Raw genomic sequence first — 11,980 nt, 5'->3', positions numbered from 1 at the left:
CATGTATTCAGCACAAGCCTCATAGCTTATTCACTTAAGAGTAAAAGCTTTGACACCATCATTTGCGATCATGTTTTTTCATTCTGTTCACTGCAGTATTAGGGATCCTAGTCTTTGTGAATATAGTCATTACTGACCATTAATTTCCTCCTCACTTTGATCACACAACTCCCATCTTTAGAAACATGAAAGGAAAATAATTTGCAACCGTACAGCTGTAGATACTTTGCCTCCACAGCCTTCCGGGAAAAGTGTCTGGTTTCTAATTCATGACTCAGTCTCTCACAAATCAATTAAACTTAGAAAAATAAATGTGGGAAGAAGGACTTCACCATGAACGACTTCTCTCCCGTGTTTGAGTCGCTCACCCAATGCGAAATATGTAGAACACCACTGACACTGAGTGACTAAAAATCTCCTCATGAAAACCCAGGGGTCTTCCAGTGTGTGTTGGGCCAGTCACTTTTCTTGACAGTGTTTACAATACACAGAGAGAGACAGAGGGTGTGTGGATGAAAGGCCTTTTTGGAGAATGATGATTTTCAGTTATCGTTTAGCAGCCACAGTAAACAGCAGAGCGCCGGGTGGCCCCGCAAAACCCAAACAAGACCAGCAGACTTGCATTGGCTCAAGACCTGTTATGAAACGTGGATGCCACCGAGAGGAAAATTCAGCAGTGTGTTACAGAAATCATAATTGATACAAAGGTCTTCTGGAAAATGTCATGATCTTTCCAGTTCATGTCATTTGGCTCTTTCCTTTGATGCTTTAGAAGCTCTCTGATATTATGTTGCAGTAGTCTATAAATTGCATTCATAGTCTGAAAGCCAGAATGTTCCCAGTCTGCTTGGGAACGCTACATTGTTACAGATCACTCAAGGGGATTGAAAGAATCACAAATAAGTTACACCTTATTTGCAGATGCAGTACACTGGGCTAAAACTGTTTAGGTCATGTCTGATGGTGAACTGGATTTACTGATAATCAGTTTGTTAGTGTGAAAGTGAACTGTTTTGACCTTACAAAAAATACATGAATTATAAATGTATGATAATTAAGTGTTATACATGTGTTATAACAGATTTGGGAAGCGTTGCTATATTCAGCAGAGGTGGCATATGTTGATGTTGAAAAGAGTCATATGTGTAGCATCTCACATGCGTGTGTAAACAATCTTTTGTTTTTGTCTTTTAAAACAGTTTTAAAGTGCCTGAGATTTGGTGTAATTCTTCATTTGGCCTCGTTTGGGACCAACCACACACAAGCTCAGTGACTCACACAGACACTCCAGACGGATGACTCAGCCTGCAAAAATAATGATCTGTCCTGTCTCAGCGGTTCCTGTGAGTAACCCAAGTGGTTCTCCCCCACAAACACATGCCAACTAGCGGCTCTCCCCCCACAAACACATGCCAACTAGCGGTGGGCAGACTCAGGGTGGCACTAACAGGCACTCGGAGCCAACTGGAAACCCCGTGCAGCATTTTGCGGCAGTCAATGGTGTGTGAAGTGGAATACTACTTTCAAAGCGTTGTCACTCACTGTTTTTAGGAGCACCCCACATCCTGGTATGGTTACACTCAAAACAGATCGTCTTGAGTTGAATGGATGTGCACATAGTGCAGTTTCACTGGGAGTCTGGTCACTAAAGCGGAAAGTGGCTGTTGTCTAAAATCGGTGCACATGCATGTACATCCATGATTTGCCTGTAGCATATTCCAGGTTTGGAGTGACAGAGTTTGAAAGGAGCTGCAGGACAAAGGAGGAACCGCAAGAAGTCATTTGAAATGGAATCTTACCCTGTTTGTTTGTGTGTTCTGAAAAAGTGGCCAATCATAACCACAGCTGAATAAGTCTCAGCTGTGACACAATGTGAGCTTTTGGCTCAGTGTTATGCTCACCTCTCAACACTCGGGATTCTTTTTTTTTTTTTTTTACCACTGCTGTGGCTCTGATGGGGGGGGCGGCGGGGGGGGGGGAGTGTATCTGTAGGGTCTTTGTACGTTGCAGTTTATTTGTATGAAAATGTTTTTCGGCACATCCAATAAACAGGGCCTGGCCTGAGGAACATGGCAGGGGAAGAGACGCAAAAAACGCGTTGAATCAACAGATCGGAGTCCTGGTGCCACGCTGAGGAAACGCTGTTGTCAAAGATGAAACCCTAGACAAAATACTCCCGCTCCTCCCACACAAACAACCCCGGCACAAGTCATGCTATTGCTTACTCCGGGGGGGGGGGGGGATCTCTCCCTGTCACACGAGGTCAGTAACAATGGAGCTTCCAGCTTCGCGACATCTTCCTGAATGGAGTTTTACTAAAGTTCACTAACGGGAGATGAGAGACAAAGTCCATTAGAGGCAACTGAAGTCTGTGGGGCTCCTGACAATGCTTAATCAATAATGAGGAGTTAAGGGCTTAAGTCGAACTGAAACTATTTCACTTGCTATCCCTGCAGCCAGAGATCCCTCTGTAAACCCCTGGGAGCCACGCAAGAGAAATTCCTGAGTTTTTATCAGATAAAAGCTAGTGAAGAATGATGATGTCAAAGCCATATGGCGTTGAAAGGTAGCCCACTGCAAACAACACATCCCCAATACACAGCTTCATACAGAGGTATGGATTTATAAGATATGCTGGAGTGTAACATTGATTGGTGGCATGGACTGTTGCAGATGATCAGAATTTACACCAGATACTTCTAATAATTCAACAATTAACAAATGAATGTGGTATAATTGATGTATATTGAAATGATTACAACTCCATATCTTTATAAGTAGAAATGGGTCCAAGAATTTAAGAAATAATCAACCCGAGATTTTCTCCTGATGTGCAATGTACATTCATTGGTTGTTGCTATGTAATCAATATCATATACATATATTTGAGGCATTATATTAAACTATGGTAATGATATTTAGCACATTATATTAAAATATATTATATTATTAGTATATTATATTAGGGATAACCTACTGTTATCACTGCCACTGTTAAGTCTCCATTTTTTTGTTCTCCTTACTTAGAGGGTAAACCTTAATGCACATGGTAGGTGACAACCACTTTATTGAAGAATGCCCAAGAGATTTGCATCTTGGCCCATTAAAGCCCCCAGAGCAGGTAATACCTCTGTCTGGTTTCTTCTTTTGTTCCTCTGGTGCCAAACAATTTCATAACTCACAACAATTATCATGGAGGCTTTCAGATTTGCGCTGAAACAAATGAGGTGATAACAGCGCTTGTCTCATTATTTCTGATGGGATCTGACGCAGAGAGGGGGGTCCCGAGCGTTTGAAGTGGCCCGCGCCCCCGCTGGTATCTGCAACTAGCCGCACTCGCAGACTGCTCTGCATGGGGCAGCGGGGGCTGGCGGCAGCAGGCTCAGGCCGGGCTTCTGGAGACCATTCCCAGAGATTAACAAAGAGTTATGATCCGGTAGGCTAAAGCAAAACAAAACAATGAGCCCATGTCTCGTTGAAAGTGGAGTTAGAAATTCATATTTTGTGAAATAAGCGATTGAAGAAAATAGAGAACGCTTCTATTGACTATTGAAAACATTGTATTTCATTTTATCTTATTTTTTTTTTCGTAAAGGATGCACATATTCCAGTTCTTTGGAGGAAGAACTGTACAAAGTAACTTGTGAGTTTGAGAATTTGAGTCTGAGAGGATTTACAAAACACAAGGCTATACTGCCCCCCAGAGACTCTTGTTGAGTTGAAGCCTCTCATTCATTCACTCACTACTGTTCAAGATATCTGCTCTTTGTCTAGTCATCAAAATCATCCCATTATACTTGCTCTAAACATTTCAGACAGAGTATTTAAATTACATATATATACTGTAATATATATATATACTGTATATATATGCCACAGTTACCCAGATTCTATGCAAATTGAGAAATGTGTATATTTAGTATATTTCTAATATTGTTCTGGCGGGGGATATGTATTTATGTACAGTATGTATGCTGCTCTTATACCTGTGTATAGGGGTGAGGGAAGAGAGAGTGTGTGTGTGTGTGTGTGAGAGAGAGAGAGAGAGAGAGAGAGAGAGAGAGAGAGAGAGAGAGAGAGAGAAAGGGAAAGAGAGAGAGAGAACTGAAAGAGAAAGGGAGACTGAAATACAAGGAAGTGACTGATACAAGTCTGCTAAAATACTGTTTATTCTTGAATATCTAATAATGAAGCGATTTGTTTTTCGAAAGCGCTCACACAATTTGACTGCATTCGAGGATTCGGATGGATGTCCTCCTCCCGGAGCAGACACATCCTGACGGTTCCCCCTCGACCACTCCAGCGAGCAAACCAGCTCGATGAATACAATGCTACTTTGTCCTGTACGAGCAATGTGTCAAAACACACAGAGAGAGCAAGAGAGAGAGAGACACACACACACACACACACACACACACACACACAGACTGTGTATATCAAAGCAGTCATCAGGAAGATGGAGCCTGAGGTCAGACAGTTGCTACAGAGGGGCCATTGCTTGGGAGGAACAAACAACACAAAGTGCATTCACAGCCCTGATAGCCCTTTGTGAAAGATGAGCCAAGAGAACAACAGGGCTCTGCTGTTGTGTGTAAACAACTATCCCATAAGGAACCCTCCGAACCACACTTACTTCAGAGGTTCCTTATTTGTTGGAGAGCTAGGCTGCCAACCACAAGTGAGGATTTGTGCCAAAATACAGCGTGTGGTTTGGGTGTTTTGGTAAGGAGTTGGTTCTTAGTGAGCCGGTTTTAAAGTAGCGCGGAGGCTGGCCAAAGAAGAGTGTCAAGATAGTGGTGAATTATACGGCCAGATAGCGGGGAGCACGGGGGTAACGCGAGGCTGAAAACACGCTTCATCATGAGCCGTGACATCAGTGGTCCTGCAGAGTCTGGTCCTTAAGAGATACCATCGTTCTGGAAACACGTCGTAAATCCAGAAAGGTTTGGACATGCAGACGTGAAGCTCTTTTAAGACCATTCAGAGTGGCATTACTGCAAGAGTTACTAAGAGATACAGTTATTTGGCTAACTTGGATTTTCAAATTTCAAATGACTCCCTCATTGTCAATACTAACACACGGACAGGTGTTTTAAACATAACATTTGCACTGAAAAACCTGTTGTGTAAGGGAGTTGATGCAAGGGGAAATGAACAGGGGTAGATTTACTGTGTTGATAATAAATTACTGAACATATTTCTGGCTCCATTGGCAAACTACATACACAAACATGTGCGTTCCAAAGGCATTTCCGGTGGCATATAAAACAACATTGAGCTGATGGTAACTTGGGGACAAAAAAAAGTTGGTTAAACTTTACTTGAAGGTATCTACATAAGAGTGACATGACATTGTCATGAACGTGTCATAAACATTATAAACAAGTCATAAACGTTTAGGACATAATGCTTCTGTCATTAAGTTTTTTGTCATGACAAGTTAGGGGGTTCATGTGTCATGACAGTGCCATGTGTTCATGATATGTCATGTCACTCTTAGATACCTTCAAGTAAAGTGTTAGAGATGGTTGAGAAGGTTCTAAAGGATCTTTGGTGTTACCAAAAAGTTTAGCATTATGCTCAAGTTTGATTCATTTTAATTTTAAAGTATCTGTGTTGGTTTTGAAAATTTCAATCAAAAAGGAACAAATTGATAGGGTCTACATAAATGAGAGTTTCTGTCTCAGTACATGGTATTACAATTAAATCAAGATTATGCTAGATAATTTGAACCCAAGTTAATTCTTACTTTTTACAGTAAGAAGTCTCTCAATCAATCAATCAATCAATCAATCAATCAATCAGATCAATATCTTTTTAAAAGACAACTCAAAGGCACCTTTGTCACTACACTAAAACCTATTCCCCCACGCTCTGATGACATGTTGCTCAGGCTGCATCGTCCTCTTCACTGCACATCTTACAATCACAATACTCTCTCTTTATCACAATCATCTCTCTCTCTCTTTCCTTACAATCACAATACTCTCTCTTTATCACAATCATATCTCTCTCTCTCTCTTTCCTTACAATCACAATACTCTCTCTTTATCACAATCATCTCTCTCTCTCTTTCCTTACAATCACAATACTCTCTCTCTCTCTCTCTCTCTCTCTTTCCTTACAATCACAATACTCTCTCTTTATCACAATACTCTCTCTTTATCACAATCACTTCCTCTCTCTCTTTCCTTACTATCAGTATTCTCTCTCTTCCCCTCTTACAATCACAATACTCTCTCTTTATCACAATAATCTCTCTCTCTCTCTTTCCTTACTATCACAGTATTCTCTCTCTTTCCCTCTTACAATCACAATACTCTCTCTTTATCACAATCATCTCTCTCTCTCTTTCCTTACAATCACAATACTCTCTCTTTATCACAATCATCTCTCTCTCTCTTTCCTTACAATCACAATACTCTCTCTTTATCACAATCATCTCTCTCTCTCTTTCCTTACAATCACAATACTCTCTCTCTCTCTCTCTCTTTCCTTACAATCACAATACTCTCTCTTTATCACAATACTCTCTCTTTATCACAATCATCTCTCTCTCTCTCTTTCCTTACAATCACAATACTCTCTCTTTATCACAATCATCTCTCTCTCTCTTTCCTTACAATCACAATACTCTCTCTCTCTCTCTCTTTCCTTACAATCACAATACTCTCTCTTTATCACAATCATCTCTCTCTCTCTTTCCTTACTATCAGTATTCTCTCTCTTCCCCTCTTACAATCACAATACTCTCTCTTTATCACAATAATCTCTCTCTCTTTCCTTACTATCACAGTATTCTCTCTCTTTCCCTCTTACAATCACAATACTCTCTCTTTATCACAATCATCTCTCTCTCTCTTTCTTTCCTTACTATATCACATGTATTCTCTCTCTTTCCCTCTTACTATCACAATACTCTCTCTTTCCCTCTTTCTATCTTCTCATCCTTCTTTCCTCCTCTTGCCCTGTTTTTTTGTATAATGGTCCCATCTAACCATAGCCCCCTCCACACACACACACGGACACACGCTATTTGAGGATGACCCCACACATCACAGGGGTCATGTAGATAGTCCCCCTGCTCTGCACACTCACACACACACACACACACACACACACACACACACACACACACACACACACACACACGCCCTGGGATAGGTCTGGGTGAGGCTCGAGGAGCCAGTGCTGTCTGTTGCTAATGGTTTCACGTCTGACCGCCGGCCCGTCGCTGGGCGTCTGCAGACACCGTGGCCGTCGCCTCCTGCCCGTCCAGGAGCTGCAGCTGATGGCCGTGAGAGGTGCACTCAGAGTTTAAGTGTGCCCAAGAGCACGCCGCCTCACAGGAAGTCCAATCAGAGAGGGGGAGAAGGAGATAGATAGATAGAGGCAGGCAGGCAGACAGACAGGCAGGCAGACAGACAGACAGACAGACAGACAGACAGACAAGCAGGCAGGGAGGCATGCAGGCAGGCAGACAGACAGACAGACATGAAGACAGACACAAGCAGGCAGGCAGACATGAAGACAGTCACAGACAGACAGGCAGGCAGAAAGACAGACAGGCAAACATATACAGAGAATGAAAAGTGTGTCAACAAGGCAAAGTGCTATGATTTATGTAAAATGTTGCAACAAAATATATACACAGACATCCAGATTATTTCCCAATTATCCGTTTGGTTTATTCACCCACAATGCCATTTAAAAGTGCTGTGATGACGCTGTGGGCAACTATTAGATCCATGCAGTGATGTCAACAGTAATAACATAATCCTGTGAGGGAACTCATTTATGGGATTACCTCTGCAAATAAATACGTACATTGATAACATTGAATAAAATCTAAAATATCCCTTATGGGATGAATAAAATATCTATCTATCTATCTATCTATCTATCTATATATCTATCTAATAAAATCTACAGATGAAAGCCTCAATATCAAAAACTCAAGCTGAGGTCTTGATATGATGCATTATTGCTCCAAAACGCTTTCGAAATAAAGTCCAGACCCCCACATGGACAAAACAATTACAGAAAATTGCTGCAATTTCTTAAGACAGAGACAGTTATATTACTTACAAAAAAAGTAATTGAAACAAACCAGATCCTTTTATTACGGTTTGTCGAGACAATGTTGTCCTGTCGCGAATGCTGTCATTCCCTTTGAAAGGGAATTAGTGTTGGACCACGTCTGAGGACTAATCCTATTACACTGGAGACTGGGGGTCTTGCCATCCACAGGCAGGGGTCAAACTACCAATGCCTCCTTCCTCGCCGGGACAATGAGGCAGGGAATAACCTAACCAGGCAGGCAGTGTCACATGTCGTGCTCTTCAGGTCATTATTGTGCCTGTGTCCCTCCCTCCTCGCCCCCATTCCTACAGTGAGAGCGCATTCATGTTGAACATGTTCCGGAAAAAAAAGAGCATATTATTGTGTAGATGTTTGTCAGGGAGAGGGGGTGGTTCTAGTGGATCTAAGAGAGCAAGATATTTCTAGTGACTAATGATTGAAAGAATGAGATTGATCATTGTTCCATTCATGCTGCCATTCTGTGCATTTCTCTTCTCTGAGAGTTGAATTGAGAAGCAAATATCAGGCCAAAATGCAAGAGTTTAGACGATTGTAAGATTACAGATGTGATTTTTTTTTGTTGCCCTGACTCAACTCGTATAGACATAGCAACAATTGTGTTTCCCCTCATTACACAGAGCAGGGTGGATTTTAAAAGAGAGGATTCAATCAAAGATCCTTCTTTAACCCTCTCTGATTCAATGGTGAATTATTTCGAATAAGTCAATGTAAAAGTGCTCTCCCTCTTCTAATGCAGTGGGTGCGATTTCCAAAAGCAATATCTCAAAATCAAAATCCCCTCTTGCTACTAAAGGAAAAGTGTTCGGAGTGTAACCTTTTGGATTTTGCAATTTTTGGGAAATAATGCAATAATAACAAGAAATATTCATATGGCTAAAATTCCAACCTCATAGACTGTATTCATATCTTTCAACAGCTTTTGCGTGGCAAATGATCACGTCATAGCATATTCTTAAAGATATACAGTAAACAATGACCTCAACAGAGCATTCGGCCTGGGTCTCTCCAGGGGCGGTTCTAGGGGCGGGGCCACAGGGGCCCTGGCCCCTACTGAAATCTGATTGGCCCCCGAAGTGCCCCTGTTCCATTAATCGCCGATGAAAGAGCAACCGGAGTCTTTTTACTACGGTCACAGATGCAATACCACACCAAAACAGTTGGCGGCAGTAATGAGTTGATGCACACCTGGAGCTCTTGACCTTGCTTGAAACGTTGGCTACCAGAGCCAGAGCTAGCTAAAGTTACCAGAGCTGGTAGCCAACGTTTCAAGCAGTGTAGCCAACTTATCAACTTTGTCGCTAGATTTAGCGACTTTTGGCCGTCTCTGGCGACCGAAAATCTTATCTAGCGACTGACAACAAATCTGGCGACTTTTTCGTGTGTCTGGCCGGCGACTTTTCCTCCTCCTTGTCTGAGTCGTCACTGCACTTCACGCAGCTCTGAGGTCTCGTCCTCCCTCCCTCTCCCGACCCCGGGCCCGGCCGCCGGCCTCTCCCTCCCGCTCCCTCCCCAGCTGTGCACCACCACGTTCGGTTCGACTGACGTTCTACAGGCAGCCGCGACTCCGCTATTATTAGTCACAGCGAGATGAGACTTATATTGCAGGAAAGAGCAGAACCGGGGCTTTCCAACGATACTAGACACTTGTCTGTACGATCAAGTATGAAAATAAAATAAAATCATGAAGTTAAATCAAAGTATATCATATTTACAGTCTATATTGCTCTGCGTTTACCGGCGCATCCAGAACTCTCGCTTGAATTACTCGCGGACCACGCATCGCACAGACATGGCACGCATATCAAATGAAAGAGGAGAAGCAGAGCTTTGCATTGATACCAAATACATCGATCATTTCGTATTATAAAATCAGACGAAGTTACAAACAAATAATAATGTCATATAGCTTTGGCTACCTTTACTCATGAAACCGCTATCAAAAAGATGGCACGCATGTCAGATGAAAGAGGAGAGCTAGAGCTATCCACAGATACCAAATACAACCTTCTAGGCCATAAAACAGACGAAGTGACAGCAAAATAATAACTTCATTTAGCTCCACTTACCTCCTGTTTTTGTGTGGCATAATAGCATGTTCATAATCCAATGTTATCATGTGTTTCTCTATGGCAAGTCACGTTCATAACACGGTTTTGAGATCCTAGCAAACTCCTGTATGGTATCCAATTCAAGACTCATATTGCATCCAAATTTGTTTGACAAATAAACACTTTTTGCCTTTACTGTGTTCATTGCAATGCAGTAAAACAAATATTATAGAGAATCATCATCTGTGCACGTCATGTGTGCTATCGCAAACAAGTCATGTCAGATCAGCTAGTGTCACAAATATGGAGAGCAAAAAGTGGCAAAAAGTCATTTTTTCATCACTAAATAAAAATTGGCATTTATTTCTGGAAGGCACACACCACATATTTCTGTAAATTGCTCAGCCCCAAAGTATACCTCCATCATGGTTCTTATATTGCCATTTTCAGGACAGTCAGGCCTACACAACCATGCAAGTCATGTCGAGCTGTCAGCTTGCTGTGGTGAGATAGCCTACACGTCAAAATGTAAGAATTTGAATAGTACGCTTTTCAAATTTCTAACTAGAGGTAGTTAAAATGCCCTTAAAACAGCTTAGGGCTCATAGGGTTAAACGAGTGGCTGCTCTGCTCAGTTGCCGCAAATAAATAAGTAGCCTATAAGGGTAAGAGTAGCCTATGTGTATCAAATCAAGAGAGTGCTGGATAGGATAGAAAAAAGTGACCACACTCCTTGAGTTTGTTGCTTTTCTGGAGTCTTTCAAAGAGATGTTCCAGGAGCTTTTCAGGCTTGCTGTAATGTGTGTGTGTGTGTGTGTGTGTGGGGGGGGATGTCTATGCATTGTTGTATGCAGTGTACCCTTTATGCATAGTAGCCTATAGATAAGAGTATAAGGGTAAGAGTATGTGTATCAGATCAAGAGAGTGCTGGATAGAAAAAAGTGACCACACTCCTTGAGTTTGTTGCTTTTCTGGAGTCTTTCAAAGAGATGTTCCATGAGCTTTTCAGGCTTGGCAGTATTGCTGTAGTAATGCAGTGTACCCTTTATGCATAGTATAAATAAGAGTATAAGGGTAAGAGTATGTGCGTGTGGTGTGTTGCATTCAATGAGTTCTATGCATTGTGTCCTTTACGCACAGTATAAATAAATGAGAAAACTTGAACTGAATAAATGATTTTCTGTGCTTGGATGTACCCTGTACTCGGCCCCTGAATGTAACATCTGGCCCCTTAATGGCCCCTGTTACAGAAAAATCCTAGAACCGCCACTGGGTCTCTCTGTGGACGGCTTTGAATTGAAAACTTGGTGGTCATCCATTCCTGAAGGGACACAGTGGAAAACCAACATGGCAACAACTTGTCTCCTTTTTCTCTTGATGAGAAGGTGAGGACAGGATTTATGGAAAATAGGTGCACACATCCAAAATATAGACTCTTTGCACATATTACATATTGCCAGATTACTTTAAATGTGCCAGAGAAAGAAGGAGATGGTCTGTACACTGTATGTGAGCTCCAAGAAATATTTTATTTTCTCTCTAAAAGGGCAACGCTTCGATCTCAACAGATCTTCGTCAGGCCCGGGCCTAAGTATTTCTTGGAGCGTGCGGACCATGTCCTTCTCTCAAGGTGAGGACAGCAGCCGTAGCTAATGTGGGAACTTACTGAACTAATCCATCCATCAAATATGCTCTGGGGCCTCATTTATAAACGATGCGTACGCACAAAAGAATGCGTACGCCTCATTCTACGCAAGCTTTGGTATTTATAAAAAGTGAACTTGACGGGAAAATGTGCGCACCTCCACGCAAGCTCTGACCCATGCGTA

This window comes from Sardina pilchardus, chromosome 5 (genome assembly GCF_963854185.1).
Source record: "Sardina pilchardus chromosome 5, fSarPil1.1, whole genome shotgun sequence".
NCBI classification, from domain to species: domain Eukaryota; kingdom Metazoa; phylum Chordata; class Actinopteri; order Clupeiformes; family Clupeidae; genus Sardina; species Sardina pilchardus.
This window is presented reverse-complemented; position numbering follows the sequence as displayed.